The following is a 13079-nucleotide window of genomic DNA, read 5'->3' on the forward strand; positions in this document are numbered from 1 at the left end:
GGAACAGAATTCAAAATAACCATGACAAATTGGAGAATTAGTCTGAAATCAACAAAAGTTCTATAAAAACAAGTGTGAAGTACTTTACTTAGGAAGGAAAAATCAAATGAACAGCTACAAATTGGAGAATAACTAGGTGTTAGTACTGTTGATAAGGATCTGGGGGTTATAGACAATCACAAATAGAATGTGAGTCAATAATGTAATACAGTTGCAAAAAAGACTAATTTTCTCATGTGTATTAACAGGAGTGTCATATATAAGTCACATGAGGTAACTGTCCCCCTCTACTCAGCACTGGTGAGGCTTCAGTTGAACTACCGTATCCAATTCTAGGCAACATATGTTAGAAAAGATATGGACAAATGAAAGGAGTCCAGAGGACAACAACAAAAATGATAATAGATCTAGGAAACCTGATTTATAAGGAAATGTTTAGTTCTGAGAAAAGGAGACTGAGGGGGACCTGATAACAGTCTTCAAATATATTAAGGACTGTTATAAAGAGAATGGTGATCAATTGTTCTGCATGTCCAGTGAAGACAGGACAAAAAAATAATGGGCTTATTCTGCAGCAAAGGAGATTTAGTTTAGTTATGAGGGGGGAAAACTAGATATAAAGGTAGTTAGGTGCTGGAACAGGCTTCCAAGGGAAATTGTGGAAGCCCCATCATTGCAGGTTTTTCAGAATAGGCTGGGCAAACACCTATCAGGGATGGTCTAAGTTTACTGGGTCCTGCCTCAGTGCAGGGGCATTAATGACTTCTTAAGGTCCCTTCCAGTCCTAAATGTATATGATTTCTTTAATATTATTGGAGAGAGACAATTCCCAAAAGTATTTCTTGAAATGGGAGACTAACTTCTCGGATATAGATTGGAGAATGAATGCTACTAATACTGGCAGGGTCCAGTTATTTCTGGATCGCATTGATAACAGTTTTCTTCATCAAGTTGTCACCTAACCAACAAGAGGCAATGCATTTTTAGACTTAGTTCTGGTAAGTAGGACATCTCAGAAGAGCTAGTCATAGGAAATAACCTTGGATTGAGTGATCATGAGTAATTGATTCAGTGTAATTTAAATGGAAGAATCAAAGCCAGGTTGTCAACTATTATTTTTTATTTCAAAACAGCACATTTCTGGAAATTAGTTAATTTGGACTGAAGAGCTCAAAGACTTCAATGTGGATGTGTCTTGGAATTTCTTCAAATCAACTATGTGAAATTTGCATGCCAATCAAGGAAACGAAGCTTGTAGGGAAAGGCTCCAAACCCATCTGGATGAACAACCACCTCAATAAGACTATTAGGAGTAAGAGCATAGAGGGAATGGAAAAGGAGGTTGATCAGCAAAGAAAGCTACATCATGGAGGTTAGAAAATGCAAGGATAAAGTGAGAATTCCTAAAAGTCAAGCTGAATTAGCTCTTGCCAAGAAAATTAAAATAAATTGAGGGTTTTTTTTAGTTATATAAATAAACAGAGAATGAAGAAGGACAAGGTTTGGCCACAATGCAATGTGGATGGGAAGAAGGTTAAAGATAATCCAGGTATGGCCCCAAAAGTAAATGAAATATTTTGCCATGATTTTCAGTAAGGATGATAATATGGAACATGTCCATGAAGGTAATGCAGCTGATGGAAATGAGTGTCTAGAAATGGAAATTATCACATCTGGGGTGAAAGAAAAACGTAAAGAGCTTAATGTGATCAAAGCAGTGGGACCAGAAAATTCCCATCCCAGAATACTGAAAGAACTGGCACATGGGACTGCTAGTCTAACAACAATTTTTAATAAAGCTATCTGGGAGTGGTATGATATGACTGGAGAATAGCTAATATAATACCTATATTTAAGAAAGGGGGGAAAAAGTGATCCCAGCAACTACAGATCTGTTAGACTGACCTCAGTAATATGCAAGGCTGTAGAACAAATTGTGAAGGAAAGAATAATTAAATTCATGGAGGTAAACAGTAAAGAGGACGCAATGCAACATGGGTTTACCAAAGGGAGATCATGCCATACCAATCCAGTTTCCTTCTTTGGGGAAAATAACTGTTTTTTTAGATAAGGGAAGTGCAGCAGATCTAATATACTTGGACTTCTGTAAAGCATTTGACATGATACCACATGGGAAATTAGTTAATTTAAGGAAGATGGGGATCAGTACAAGAACTGTAAGGTGTATAAGGAACTGGCCAAAAGGGAAAAGGCAACAGATTGTAATGAAATGTGAATGCAAGCTGATTTTCAGTGGCAGTCACTGCCCGGGTCCTGGCCACTGGTCCAGGGGGCTCTGCATTTTAATTTAGTTTTAAATGAATATTCTTAAACATTTAAAAAATCTTATTTACTTTACATACAACAATAGTTTAGTTATATATTATAGACTCATAGAAAGAGACCTGCTAAAAACATTAAAATGTATTACTGGCATGTGAAACCTTAAATTAGAGTGAATAAATGAAGACTCGGCACACCACTTCTGAAAGGTTGCCGACCCCTGATCTAACTGATTCCCATATGTGGGGTCAGGAAGGAATTCCCACCCATAGGTCAGATTGGCAGTGACCTTGGGGTTTTTTCATCTTCCTCTGCAGCGTGTGGGTGCAGGTCACTTGCTAGGATTATCTGGCTCTATTTCACCAAATCATTTCCCTACCACTGCACTGGTGCACCTCGGTCCCGTCTATTCTTTCCCTGTGACACATAAGATTCTAATCTCCTGTGGGCTGTAATATTTTGATCTAATTCTGATTGTTGGGTTTAGTATGCAGGTGCTCAGTGGTTCTGGTGGCCTGTAATGTACAGGAGGTCAGACTATGTGATCTGTGATCCCTTTTGGCCTTAAACTCTTTGACTGTGAATTCAAATCCAGCTTGCTCATTTCTATATTACTTGCCATTGAAGTATCTAAGCACATTAATTACAGAACATTGTCTAATCTAGCTATTGTTTTTCTAAAGCATCTATCACTTTGGAATCAAAACACTGAGAAAATTTGTGAGTTTTAAAGGAGGCAATATTTCTCTCTATTCTCCATATAGAGACTCTGTGTGTGTGTGTGTGTGTGTGTGTGTGTGTGTGAGAGAGAGAACACAGTTTGTGCCAATCTGTGTAGTTTAAAGGTGACCTGCAGAGCATTCATGTTTTATTAAGGGGTTTCCCTTCTTTATGATATGTAAAGAAAACCTCTTCTGTTTGTTTGTTTTTGTCTTGTTTTAAATCTCCTGCATGTTAAATGTTAGGAATGTCAAGTCTGGTGTCCTCTGTTGTTTTGGGAAACTTTCTTGGGAGTCTAAAAGGGGCTTATTGTTAACTCTCACACCTTTAACTGAAAGGAATAACTTTTTCACAGAGACATATATGGGAAGGAATAAGGCAGGAAAATTTGGGAGAAAACGATAGAAATGAATACTTAGCAGCTGAATGAGAAGGAGATGCAGCAAGCAACAGCCAGTTGCAAAATGGTTATTTTAGGGCTGCAGTTTTCAAAGGAATGCTGGAAAAATCCTATATGAAGGCAAAACTATATTGTGGAGATTAGGTTGGGCGCAGGAGGTCAGAAAAGAGACGTCTGTAACTTATAGACTAGCACTATATCACAACATACTTTGTCTCAAATAGTCATTAGGCATTGAAATTAAATAGGTGTCAGCAAAACACAGTTTTAAACACTCTGAATAAACATCTATTCGCCTCTCAATGGCTCAGCTTTCAGTCTCTTGATATTTCATAAATGTAATTAGTCACCTCAAGATAGACAAGCCCTAAACTTCTAGTATAAACAACAATCCCCTCTGTCCCCTCTCCCCCCAAAAACTATATTCTAAAGAATCAAAAAAGGAAGACTGCCAAATTTATACTTTCCAGGTCTTGGAAATATATGCTTCAGTGACCAGAACCCATTTTTTTTGTGGTTGCATTCTACCCCAAATAAAAAGAGTAAGTCTAACCTGGAAGAGACAAAAGTTAAGTGCTTGTCTCAGAGGAGGTCTTAGATGAGACAGAAAGAATTATTCCTTGCTACTGTGTCAGTCTCGACGTTCAGGAATACCTATGAGCTCAGCATGACCCCAAGCTTTTAGAACCCCTTAATTTTCTGTGGTCTCATATCCTTGATGGCTGGAAAGGTCAAGATATTGGACAGTTCTTCAAAAATATTTCCCTGCCTACAAACATCACTGGGTGGACTACAGGGGCAGCCCTAAACAGAGTGTGTTATAGTAGTCAAGACAAGAAGGGGACTATTCTAAGCTCTTCATTAGAAAGGAATGGCTGAAGTGTCCTGGCCAGAGGTTGATGGTAGACCCCCTAGTGCTTGCTAGATAGGATCTAGGAGCAATGATGGTACCAATAAGATTTCAAGGCTAAGAATAATGTTGTGAAATTCATTTATGTGACCTCCATAGATGTTGCAGATATAATCTCCACCACCTCTTCAAATGCTTCTGCCTAGCAATAAGCCTTGTTTTTAATTTGTCGGTGTTAAGTCAGAGACAGTTCATTTTAATCCAGATTCCCGAGAGACATAGACACTGGGAGCCTAAAATCACTGGAAGTCTTTCCTATTGACTTCAGTGGTCTTTGGCTCAGGGCCTGGTAATAAGACTAGAATCTGGGTTGAATGAAAAGATGGCATAAAGCTGAGTATCATCAAAATACTGGTAACAATGTAGCTCCCAAACATCTCACAATCCCCTCTAATGGTTGCATGCCAACACTGAGCAGGAGGAACCTGTAGGGCTTCCCAAATGTGAGGTCCTTTGGAAAGAATGAGCATTTGCCTGGCATTAACCTGTGGTTTCTCCCAAAGAGAAAGGTGTGGATGCACAAAAGAATCATTCCATGATACTACTCCTGCAATAACCCACAGACAATTCAACAATATCTCACTGCTCACAGATCTAAAAGATTCCACATCTGTCACTAGAGAAAGATAATCAACCATTGATATCAGTATGATTTCATTTCCTTACTCAAGTATTCACCTTACAGGTAGGGAACAAAGAAATCTGTGAAATCCAAGTGTTGTTGGGCCTGGCCTATCACCACAACCTCAATTATCTTCATGAAAATTGGGATGGTAGTAACTGGCATGTTTAATATAATCCAAAAATGGAGTTTTCAGCAAAGACGGAACTGCTGCTTGTTTAAGTAAGGCTGGCAGCTTGGCCTCCTGAAGGGGCGTATTCATAAACTTAATCAATAATGGCTTTAAGTGTCTCTCTGCTTGTTTTAATCAGCCATGAATTTTTAATTTGTAAGGACTGCAATATCATGGGACCATATACTTCTCTTAATGCATCAAGCAATGCAGAATGGGAGTAACAGCTTCCATTATTGTATCATCTTTGTTATCTGTTGCATCATCTGCCACATAGCTATCTTTCCTTACACTGCTCAGAGAGCAGAACATGCTACATATGTTATTGTTTCTCCAGAGTCTCCCCTCAACCCCTTTTCTCATGGAGCTGAGCGCCTGATCTGTGGAGTTAGAGGGGAAGATAATGACATAGTCATTTTTTCCAGTGGCTCCCTTTCTGATCAAATTAGGTCCCATCAGCACTATGCAGAGAAGACCACGTATGCCTCATAGGGCTTAAGCCTCCATCTTTTGAATCTTCTGTACCATCTTGGTATAATCCAGTGAGTAAATGAATTAAATGATTAATTTATGACTCATCTAGAGAAAAGCATTCCTGTTGTTAGTTTAATGCAGAAATATAACTATATATATATATATGCTTCATAAAGAAATGACCCCAAAACTACTCCTGCCCTAGGCATTTTGTCCTTGGCATTTTGAGGGTTTCATTCCAAGACACTATTAGAGAAGCAAAATATCAAAAAAAGAGGGGGGTACTCTAGGTGTGTGGATTAGCATATATTCCATTGCTCTTTCCAGGCATCTCAGTTTCAGCCTGCATCACAGTTTTTGAGGATGCTGTGAAGTAGGTCAAAGATCACTAGATCCTTGACACACTGCATCACATCCTCACAGCACCATAGTAGAGTCTGAAAAGGAGTCACTTGAAAGCATTACTGCATGGAACTGAACTGATGTATCATAAGGCTCCTTCTCACTGCTTAGAATGTCCTGGGTCAATTCATGCTAATCAGATGCAGCTTTCAAAATAGATTGCCTTAATCTGTACAGACATAAATAAAAGGACATGTGACATGATGCATCAGAACACTTTCTTCAGAACCACTGTACTCTATCATTGTGATTGCCATTCTTCTTGGCATATAGATTCTTTACAGCAGGAAGAGGGATTTTACGTTATAATTCAGAAAACATCCAGAGGGGCTGTACTGATGTATCATGTGTAATAAAAATCCATACAATGGTGGATTAATTATGCCAATGCGGTTGTAATCTAGAGTATGTATTTAGGTATTAAACATGTGTGGTGAGGAACATTAACAGGTATATGGAGCCTCTCGGGCACAATCCTTCATGTGGAGCTGCACTACCCAATGGTAGTTATAGGAGGCATTGTGAGGAGTACAGCTGCTGTGCTACCCCAGTAGTAAGATACATTTTGTGTTCTCTCCACAGCTGGACTGCTATGCTGTGCACAGCAGAGGACAGGCAGGGCCTGTTGCTATTCCTTCTGTACTGTGTAGTATTATAGGGGTTCTAGTGGGGAACACAGAGTCAGCAGTTGTGCCTGGTCCCTCGTGCAGTGTTGATAGGGAGAAAGCTCCTTGTAGCAAACTTTTCTTGCACACCATGGAAGGGCTGGCCCTTAATAGCTGTAACTTGCTGGTTTTTTGTTTTTTTTTTACTATTCCCTAGTACAAACTACAGATGAATGGTGAAGTTCTGCCCTGTTGTCATGCTGGAGTTTTGGTTGAGGTCTGCAGTGCAAACAAGAATGTGTAATACAAGGTCAGCACTGAGTTGACTAATTATACTTAAAGCTTACGGGAAAGATTTTCAAAGGCACAAATGGGAGTTAGTAACCCGGCTCCCATTAACTTTCAATTAGTGTTGGGCACCTAACTGCCCATTTGTGCTTTTGAAAATCTTCCCCTATAACAGCAAGCAGTTGAATCATAAAGTCACAAAAAACTGGAATGGCCTCTTGTTTCCTGACTATTAAAATGATGCCCATTTGAAGAAAAAAGTGCTTAAGAGAGAGAAAAAAATCAATGGCTCTCTGCTCACTGTGGGCTCTATACACCCCTTGATGCACATGTGGAGACTGCATTAATGTTAGAAGGAGTTACTCACACAATAAAGGGATGTGGAATTTCATAATATATTCTCACTGTTGCTTAGATCAGGTCTTTGTGTGAATCAGGCTGTGGGTGGGGTTTCCATATTTGAGTGACTGGAAAATATGGTCCATATTTTACACGTACTGAATTCAATCTTTTATTTCTTACTAAGGACTCCAGTAGAAATTTATCTGAGATAAGGACTGCAACATTTAGCTCATAGTACTAAAATCACATAAAGTAGTTAGGCCAACGGTCTGTGCTTAAGTCTTTTATCTCTATCATGGGCTGAGTTTGGGCTGTTTTAGTACAGAATGACTTCTGGTCATTTCTTTAGCAGACAAGATTATATCATAATAATTGTTATTAGCTATGTAAGAGGCTTAAACCAAGTTTTGCTGAAGTTGTGATGCGTATGTGATAGATACGAAGACATCATATCCAACATTCTATATGTAATATAATAGATCCACATTTCACATTGTTTATTCTTGAACATTTTAATCACAGCATACACACAGCCCAGCAATAAAATTTGCTTGACCATTATATTGTATCATAATTTGTAAAAGCAATTTCTATTGTACTGTGTACTGTTATATAAAGTGAAAAGTATTTGAAACTTACATTAGTAATTTGTATGTCATTACTCTTTCATTATTAAATGAGGATTATTTATAATGCACCTGGTACAGATGACAAAGTTACATACAGTCTTACACCTTTACAGTTATTCCCATCCTGAAGAAAATAAGTATGTTTGTTTAAGGGAACTCATTTTTATTCAAGGGAATTCACTTTGAGTGGCAGGTCTACAAGCACTCAACAGCACAAAAACAGCTAAGACTATAGGTGGATGAGTGGAATCCATTCATGAGACTATTTAATCATAGTATTTCCATGAGTTCCACAAATATATGTAATTTCCTCAAGTACCATTTTTATGTCCACTTTAGTAGAAAGATATGCAAATATTGTATTCATGGAGTCCAGTAGTCCCTATAGTTTACATATCAAAGTAGTTTCATGAACATAGATTATTCCAGCTACAATTGGCAGTTACCTATGCTTACAATATTCGTTTGAGATGCACCTGTTTAGGATAACAGCATGTCTTCAAAGTTTAGCAGAAACTGATTTTTTTTAACACAATCCTTACTATCTGTGATTATATGAATTTGGTCATCTGTACTTTTTGCAGCATAGCAAAATGCAAATATATCATGTTTTTAGCACAGGATTTGATCTGCCTTACAAACACACAATTTGTTTCAATTATCATAGACACAGTTGAGCCAAGGGCAGAATTTCAGTCTGAGGACAGAATTTGTGTTTATAACAATCTTTTCTTCAGTCCTCACATGTGAATAACTTCTAACAGGACTTATGCACATGAGGTCTTCTATAGGAGAAGAGATCTCTTAAAATTCATGTTTCACAATGTCATTATTATGGGCTTCAGCATGCACTCAGTTATGTGCTTGCAATTCCTATGGACTTCAGTACATGTTCATGAGAATTCTGTGTGGAGATCAAAGGCAGTAGATGACCCTTAGGAATATAGTTTCTGCTGGTGAAGATGGCTCGAAATACTTTGAAATCAATGGAGCTGTGCCCATTTATTCCATTAGAGAATTTGGCCCTTAATATTCTTAGCTAGATCATGACAGGAAAGCACCTAAACCTTTAAACATGTTACTTTCCCCATGCTCCCAAGAAAAGTCTACATCCAGTATAATAATTTTTGTTGAAAGATTTGCCCATATGATCAATCAAAGGACCAGATTGTTAGCTGGTTTACATTGACATAGGTCCACTGCCTTCAAAGAAACTAGTCTGACCTAACATCTGGCTCAGAATACATATGCCAGATTGCAAGCTGCAGCAATGTCTCAGTCAGTTAGAATGGATTTATAACAGAAATCTTCATTGTACTGCTTACATTTGATCACCTCCCCATAAAATCTTTCATGGCACCAATCATGGACCTCTGTTACTGAACAGAAAACAACTCCATTATATTTGGACCTGTCTGCTCTTGAACAAAGTTATCAGGACTCCACTCCTGCAAACACTTAAATACATGTTTATCTTGATTGATGTGAATAGTTCCACTGAAGACACCTGAGTAAAGGGAATAAAGTATTTGCAGGAATGAAGCCTAAGAGCACTGGCATTTTAAAGTAAAGGGCTTGTTTACATGAGGAAATTGTCCAGCCCAGTTATTCTGGAATAACTATTTTGCTATAAGAACAGGAGTACTTGTGGCACGTTAGAGACGAACACATTTATTTGAGCATAAGCTTTCGTGGGCTACAGCCCACTTCATCAGATGCATGCATCCACAAAGTTACAGTATTACACCTATACAGTTATTCCCATCCTGAAGAAAATAAATATGTTTGTTTAAGGGAACTCATTATTATTCAAGGGAATTCACTCTGAGTGGCGGGTCTACAGGCACTCCACTGCATGCATCCACTGCATGCATCCAATGAAGTGAGCTGTAGCCCACGAAAGCTTATGCTCAAATAAATGTGTTAGTCTCTAAGGTGCCACAAGTACTCCTGTTCTTTTAGCAGATACAGACTAACACGGCTGCTACTCTGAAACCTGTTATTTTGCTATACCTATTCCAGAATAACTCCCCCATGTGGCACTTTATTTAAAAAAAATGATTTTGTTTCAGAATAATGGATCCACTTCGGAAGATAAGGCCCTAGAAAATTAGTTCTTATATGCATAAAAAGGCTACAATCTTCAGCTTGGTTAAACCTGCATCAGAGTCTTTGTCCCTTTTAACTGGAGTTTCTTGGAGCAGGCAGGCTGGAAGAAAGACTCGATTGGTTTAATGACATGTTTAAGTATTTCCCACAATGTCATCAAATTCCTTTTGATTTATTTAATGGTTCATATAGATGTAATCTGTGCTAACAGAGTGACTCTGTCTCCCTTCTAGTGGCTAGATCATGTACGTGTACAGAGGTTTTGAGTTTCTATTGCCTCTGAACTAATGGATCTTTAATTCAAGCGCTAGACTAGAGGCTCATTCTTGTACATCCAGAGGTTGAGGGCTCCTTCCAGAATCCTGACGATTATCTATTATTCACAGAAAACCTGACTAGGGGCGTCATTATTTCATATAGTAAGATAAGAATCCTCCTGCCTTTGCTTTCACCTTCTGCAGTTTTACTCTGAGGCAACCTCTATTGATTTCATGGAATTACTCCTGATTTACACTGGCATAAATGAGAACTGAATCAGGCCCTCTGAGTCTGTATTTTGGTTCCTTGTCTGGTATTTCATTAAACACGCTGGAGCTTGAAGCTTTTTTTTTTCTAAGTTATAATGTCAGACCATAATATTGTTAAGTTATAATATCAGGCCATGGCTTTCTAGGGACAGTTTAAAAGCTCATTGCTTATTCCTTTTATTAAATGTGTTTAAACCTATTCTCCTTTGCTAGTTACAGTATAAAGATGTCAATCTGAACCTTGGGATCTTACCTTAAAATGAACCTGTTTGATGCAGAGTACATAGGGGTTTTTTTTCTTGCATACACAGAGGCATAACTATGAAAATAATTTTAAAAAGCCACTCTGACATGAAATCACAATTATTTTGAATAAGTTACCTATGCGAATTACTTAAGCATTTTTCTTACAACTGCAGGATTGCTATACTTTGTTTAGCAATTAAAAAAATAATCATGGGCTCCTGTTTGATCAAACTATAAATCTATGCCTTGTGACACTCTGCTGCCATTTGAAATAACAAATTCAGAACTATTACTGTGTAATGTATACATTTCTCATTTATATTCTTGGTGACATTACAGTTAAGGTTGCTACAGTGACTAATGCCACCCTTAAACAAAACACATAGCTGATAATACCCTAAGCAATACAAATTATGGAAATGGCAAGTTAAGGTGGGGTGACCCAGGTGTCATTTATGTACCAGGCCAAAAGAAAATAAATAATAATGGAGGGAGGGAATGGGAGGCAGGACAGAAGTGGGAAATGGAGGGGGGGGGGAGAATGGGGAATAATTGGAAGGGGAAACATGGAGGACACAGAACCCATGGCATGTGGTATAAGGGAAAATGTGGGGTATACAGAGTCCCTGATATGAAAGGGGAGGAGAAAGTGGGGGCTTTGGGTCCGACCTTAACTGCGAAACGGAACATAACCTTAACAATGACACCTACAGAACTAGCAATCTAGAGAACTAGTTATTTTAAAGCAGAAACAGACATTTGTTTGTATATGAAAAGAAGAACTGGTTAATTGGTGATAATCTGGTGTATTTAAAACTTGATTTTTAAACAGGGAAAATATGCCAGTGAAGGATGTACAAACTAAGTTCAACCAAAATATTAATTGGCTCTTTAATATAAATATGAGACACTATTAATCAAATGCTCTTTTAGTTAGTTCTCTTTAGTTTCTATCATGGTGACTGTGCACCACAAAAGATGTCAGAAATGCAGTGTCAGCAAATCAGACCCTGGGTCTCTGAATTACTTCTATTTGGAAACATTGAAGAAAGTGGCTTGATTTATTAAGTTTTTAGTTCTAGTAAATTGCCACTTAAAACATCTATGCAAGTGCAGCACTTTTAGAGGTGGATTAAACTAAACTATTAAACAAACTATAGTCTCAATATACCTGATCTTTATATTTCTCAATAAGAAACTCTGCCGGATTGTTAGCCTTTTGTTTCAAAGGATTCATGTATATGATTGTTTTGTTGCATTTTGGGGGTTTTTTGCATTCTGTCCATGGAGTAAATTATAGCCCAATGATTTCTGAAGCATCATATCCAGTACTATAGTATTTTGTATGGAAAGGCATATGAAAATGTGGTGCTAGTCACATTCTAAATTATGTCTCTGGAAAGCCATATAACACTAAAGGGAATTTTATGTCTAGCTGCAGCAAAGTGTTGTGTAACCTTGAGAAACACTGAATCAAGTCTTCCTTGGCTGCTCTAGGGCTTCTGAGTGTCTTCTTTTGCTTCAAAGGTGTTTGTTTCCTGACACCCAAAGGATGAAAGTTTAGACGAGAGACAATCATGTCAACATTGTTTATCTTGTTCAGGATCATTCTTGAATGAACTAAAATGTGAAGAACACTTGTGTGTCATGAAGCATGTAACCTTTCCAGTCACACTTTGCAACGTTATCAGGATAATAATTTAATTTCCCTAAAAAGCAGTCCCCTGGTTCTTTCTCTTTCCATCTTTCTTTCGTTTAAAATTGCACCTGACAGAGAGAGAGAGAGAGATGAGATATCAGATTATAAATGTCTCATCCCAGTTACTTGCTCAAAACATTTTCTTTTCAACCATCTCCTATTATGATGAAGATATGCTGCATGGTGACTATATTGGCCAAGACAGAAAAATTACATTAGAGAAAATTTATATAGATACAAAAAGGAAGGAGACTTGGAGTAGCTCAAGGAGGGAGGGGAAGCCAGTGACCCTATGAAAGCAAAAGGCTGGTCTTGGCATTAGGGCTGTAGCCTCAGATTTGGGAGATCTAGATTCAATTCCCTGCTTTGCTACAGCCAGATCTTACTTCTTGGGGTGGTTCTTCTACCTCAGAGTAAAGACACAGTATGGGGAAGTTCATACAACTTCTGGTGTAAAAGGGCTGTAATACAGCATTGAATCGATCTCTGTTTCTTTCGTTCTTGTAAAAGGTACCCTTGGCAGCATTGGAAACCGAAACACTCAGTCCATAGAGGAGACATAATGTGGGTAGCTGTGTTATGAGGTTCCCCACACTGTCACTCAAATATGCCTCAACCTTGAGTTAGAAGTAATAGGAGGGAAAGTAATTT

The 13079-nt window shown here is 38.1% G+C and overlaps 1 long non-coding RNA gene across 1 annotated transcript in view; it reads left to right on the top strand.

The window, feature by feature from the left end:
• Positions 1-5412: 5412 nt before the first annotated feature.
• Positions 5413-13079, top strand: part of LOC123365911 — a 61048-nt gene continuing 53381 nt past the window's right edge. The window contains exon 1 of the long non-coding RNA XR_006577823.1: positions 5413-5649. This is a non-coding gene — a long non-coding RNA (uncharacterized LOC123365911). The remainder of the gene's footprint in view (positions 5650-13079) is intronic.

The sequence above is a fragment of the Mauremys mutica genome, chromosome 3 (genome assembly GCF_020497125.1).
Source record: "Mauremys mutica isolate MM-2020 ecotype Southern chromosome 3, ASM2049712v1, whole genome shotgun sequence".
Lineage (NCBI taxonomy): Eukaryota > Metazoa > Chordata > Testudines > Geoemydidae > Mauremys > Mauremys mutica.